The sequence below is a fragment of the Bos indicus genome, chromosome 25 (assembly GCF_029378745.1).
Source record: "Bos indicus isolate NIAB-ARS_2022 breed Sahiwal x Tharparkar chromosome 25, NIAB-ARS_B.indTharparkar_mat_pri_1.0, whole genome shotgun sequence".
NCBI lineage: Eukaryota > Metazoa > Chordata > Mammalia > Artiodactyla > Bovidae > Bos > Bos indicus.
This window is the reverse complement of record NC_091784.1, coordinates 9,101,574-9,106,349: the sequence shown is the minus strand read 5'-3', so window position 1 is coordinate 9,106,349 and position 4,776 is coordinate 9,101,574. Positions and strand designations below refer to the sequence as shown.

The 4,776-nt window shown below is 44.8% G+C and overlaps 1 non-coding gene across 1 annotated transcript; it reads left to right on the top strand.

Moving 5' to 3' along the window:
• The first annotated feature begins 3,750 nt into the window (after positions 1 to 3,750).
• Positions 3,751 to 3,823, top strand: TRNAG-CCC (transfer RNA glycine (anticodon CCC)). Its single transcript has one exon. It is a non-coding gene; the product is annotated as a tRNA-Gly (tRNA).
• The last annotated feature ends 953 nt before the right edge of the window (positions 3,824 to 4,776 follow it).

The following is a 4,776-nucleotide window of genomic DNA, read 5'->3' as shown; positions in this document are numbered from 1 at the left end:
AACTGCAGGAGACGCAGATTTGATCCCTGGGTTGGGAAGATCCCTTGGAGAAGGAATGGTTACCCACTTGTTTTCTTGCCTGGAGAATCCTATAGACAGAAGAGCCTGCTGGGCTACAGTTCATGAGGTCACAGAAAATCAGATACGACTGAGCAACTGAGATTGCACGCACCATAGAATCTCAGCCAAGAATTTAGAAGAGTGGTGGGGGGGAATTGTTTTTCTTTCCCTCAAAGGTTACACTAAGTGCCGTTAATTAATGTTCATGAAATTCCTCCTAAGTTCCAGGATTAAGTGCCTATTGCAACAGGCTGATTGCATTGATTGCCCCAGTTAATGGTCTCCCTGTTTGCACATCTTTCCAATGTGACTTCGCAGCTTCTCCTAACAAGAGGTAGAGAGTCTTTTCCCTGGTGGTCCTGTGTTGAGAATTTGCCTGCCAGTACAGAGCACAGGGTTTGATGTCTGGTTAGGGAAGATTCCACAAGCCTCGGAGCAACTAAACCCATAGGCCACAACTGCTGAAACTGTGCCCTAGAGTCCAGGAGCCTCAACTACTGAGCCTATGCTCTGCAACAAGAGAGACCACCACTGAGAAGCCTGTGCACAGCACCTAGAGAGTAGCCCCCACTCGTTGCAACTAGAGAAAGTCTGTGCACAGCAGCAAGGACCCAGTGCAACCAAAAAAAAAAGAGAGAGAGAGAGGTAGAGTCTTATTTCCCCACCAGTTTATCCAGGCTGACCCTATCACCTGATCTGATCAATAGAATGCAATGGACCAGAATTCTAGTTCCAAGTGGAAGCATTAGGAAACTTTATAGCTTCAAATGTCTTGCTTCCACTGTGAGAACAAGCCCAGGCTAGTCTCCTGGAGGCTGGGAAATCACATGAAAAGAACCAAGAGGCATCAGCCAATAGTCAGGCAACCTCCAGTAAAAGCCATCAAGATGACCCTCAGCTGACCACAGACACAGAACAGAGCCCCACTGGGAGCCAAAGAACATCCCCCCTGCAAATAGCCAACACACAGACTCATGAGCAAACACAAATGTTTATAGATTTTAAGCCATTTAGTTTTGAGATGGTTTGTTACACAGAAATATCTATCTGATACTCTTACCAAGTAAAGGATGTTTCAGATAGATTATTTTTATCCGTGCAACTAAGAATTTCTAATTCTCTTTGTCCTAAAAGGTTTCGTGGCAGGAAGGAAACAAGAAGGACTTGCCCGAGGTCACTCATCTGGTTAGTTCCAGAGCCAGAATTGAAATGAGTTCCATTTAATTCAAAATCCATCTCTTTATGTCCCTCACTCCATGCTGCCTAAGATGATGCCAAATCTGCCAACACCCAAGATTGTTTCTATATTTCAGGAGAGCTAACAGGACAGATCTGGCCATCAGTTACTGACGCCAGACTCCCCAAAGTCCAGGCCAACACAATAGGATCATAGCCTAATAGGAAATTAGCATCCCATGAAGGCTGGGCAGAATATTAAACCTCATAAAAGACAGTACAATGTTGAGAACAATGAGAGATGTGGGAGTCAGCAGAGCTGGAATTGCCAGCACAAGATTTATGGAAGATAAACAAAATCCATTTGATCAAATGGGAGATGAAACTGATCTGTTAAATAGGATGGCGGGAAGTCGGGGATCTCTGAATACACATTTCCTTGTTGTTGTAAGTCATTATATACACAAACACAGATAGACACACATACAGAGGCAGAAATAGTTGTGAAATGTACAACAAAAACACACATGCAAAGGCATAAATATTCACAGAGACATGCACACCCTCTTACGCATGAGTGCCCGGGTTTATACACATGCCAAGGCATTCACCTGTGTGCACCCACTCACCTTCACCCTCACCACCCCAGACAGGCAGAGGGCAATACCTGTCTGCTGGGAGAAGGTCTGTCCCCCCAGGATTTGTCCTCAGAGTTAGAGCATTTCACCTGCAAATCCTGCCAAGGAAGAACCTTCCAGCTGATCCTTAGAGTCCCTTCCCAGCAAGAAAGCTCAGCCCTCTCTAGCCCCGGGGCCAGTCCTGACCTTGGCTAGAAAGGATTTAAAGAACTCTGGGCACGGACTTCCCTGGCGGTCCAGTGGTTAAGAATCCTCCTGCCAATGCAGGGGACTCAGGTTGAATCCCAGGTCGGGAAATATTCCATATGCCATGGAGCAACTAAGACCCTGTGGTAGAACACTTGGGTCTGTGCTCTAGAGCCCGGGAGCTGCAACTACCGAACCCATGTTGCAGCAACTACCGAAGCCCTTGTGCCCTAGAGCCTGCACTCCGCAGCAAGAGAAGCCACCACAGTGATAAGCCTGCACACCGCAGCTAGAGAGTAGCCTCTACTCACTGCCGCTAGAGAAAGCCCGCTTGCAGCAATGAAGACCCAGTGCACCCAAAAATAAATAAATACTTTTAAAAATAAAGAGCCCTGGGCTGAACTATATTCAATATTCTGTGATAAACTATAAGGGAAAGAATATGAAAAAGAATGTATGCAAATGAGTAACTGAATCACATTGCTTTACCGCAGAATCTAACACAACATTGTAAATCAACTATACTTCAATAAAATAATTTTTTAAAAAACATCCAGAGCCAAAGGCAGGGACTAAATGTGAAGTCAGCGCTTTGGGTTCCCTTCTGGAAAATTATGGCTGTGCCCCACCCTTGGGTTGAAATGGGTGTGAAAACATCAGCTTTGACATCAGGAAGACCAGTGTTCAAATACCACCTCCGCTACTTCCCAGCTGCACGAACTTGGGGCCAATTACATCAATATGCTGAACTTCAATGTCGTCAGTTACAAAGTGGAGACAGTGACTCCTACCAAACAGGGATTTGAAAGGATTAAAGGTGATCATGTTAGTGCTCGAATCAAGACCTGACACATACTAGATATCTAGAATTGTTGGGAGAAGGAGTAGATATTTTCCAGGTCAAGTTCTCCATCCAGGTACAGCCTTAACTTTTTTCCCCTCAAGTACAACACAAATTTAGGCTACTTTACATGTATATTCTATAATTTTTTATGTATCATTATTTTGATATTTTATCCAAAATGATCCTTTTTTCTCTAATTCTATCAATGTAAATGTCTTTGGAATGAACACGGGCTAATGTCTTCTGTCCTTGGGCATCATCTTTCCTAACGGAAAAGATGTTTAAACCCATTGAACAAATCAATTTTCCTAAACTCAAATTCTCATTACACGTACTATTTCAAAACTCCGATCCTCCTGAAAAAAAGAAATTTAAAAGCTGCTGTCTCAAAGTCAGAACCTGACTTTACTCTTAAGAGAAACCTGTATTTAAAGTGGTCCTTGAAAAGGCTAATTTTGAATTCTCATTTTAACATTCATACATTCAACACCACAGACATTTCTGAGCACTTACTATGTTCTAGGCCCCATGATCAGAAACCAGTTCACAAAAATACAGTGTGTGCTTGCTAAGTCCAGTCAGTTGTGTTCAACTCTTTGCGACCCTACAAACCGTAGCCCACCAGGCTCCTCGGTCCATGGGATTCTCTAGGCAGGAATACTGGAGTGGACTGCCATTTCCTCCTCCAGGGTATCTTCCCAACCCAGGGATCAAACCTGCATCTACTGCATTGGCAGGCAGATTCTTTACCACTGTGCCACCTGGGAAGCCCATGACCTCGTCTAACTAAACGTAATCCCTTTACAAAAGCCCAGTTTCAAATACTATCACATTGCAAGTGGGGCTTCCCTGGTGGTCCAGTGGCTAAGACGCTGCACTCCCAATGCAGTGGATCTGGGTTTGATCCCTGGTCAGGGAACTAGATCCCAAATGTTGCAACTGAAGATCCTGCGTGCCCCAATGAAGATGGAAGATGCTGAGTGCTGCAACTAAGACCCAGCACAGCCAAATAAACAAATAACTTTTTTAATTTTTGCTTTAAAAAATCTTTTTTAAAAAACACATTGCAAGTGAATGCTTCAACATATGAATTTGGGGAGGACATAAGCATTCAGACCCAGACAGAACAAGAGAAAAGAGGATGAAGAGACACCCCCTGCTTCTAGGAAAGCAAGTTCCCATTACAAGAACTGCTCCTGTTGGAGACAGCTTTCAGAAGACTAGCGCAGAGGAAAACCCAGGGGGAAGGCAGCTGCCTTTTATGATTTTCGGCACCAGCAGACCCAAGATCCATCACCAGCCTCCCCGGGGGCAAGTCTGTTGCTTTTTCAATTTTGACAATGGCTTTGAACTTCACTTTGATGTGGAGGTGTGGGGGATAGAAGAAGAATTTCAGGGGCACCGCAGAGATCCTGTGAAAACAGAATGCGTGGCCGTCATCATCATCACGTCCCTACTGTTCCTTGCAGACCTCCTGTGTCCAAGAGGTTCATATGAGCCTCAACTTCACAGATCCCAGGTGGCGCTAGTGGTAAAGAACCCACCTGCCAACGCAGGCGACGGAAGACACGCAGGTTCCATCCCTGGGTCAGGGAAGACCCCTGGAGGAGGGCACGGCGACCCACTCCAGTAGACCCACTCCAGTATTCTTGCCTGGAGAATCCCATGGACAGAGGAGCCTGGTGATCATCAGATTGCAAAGAGTCAGAAGTGACTTAGCGCACAGCACACAGAGCTTATATTTATAGAGGGTTTGCTGGGTCCCTAGTGCTGTGCAAAGTGCCATGATGCCTGTGTTTGCTTTTTTTTTACGATTCTTCTGATGTGGATCATTTTTAAAGTCTTTATTGAATTTGTTACATTACATTACAA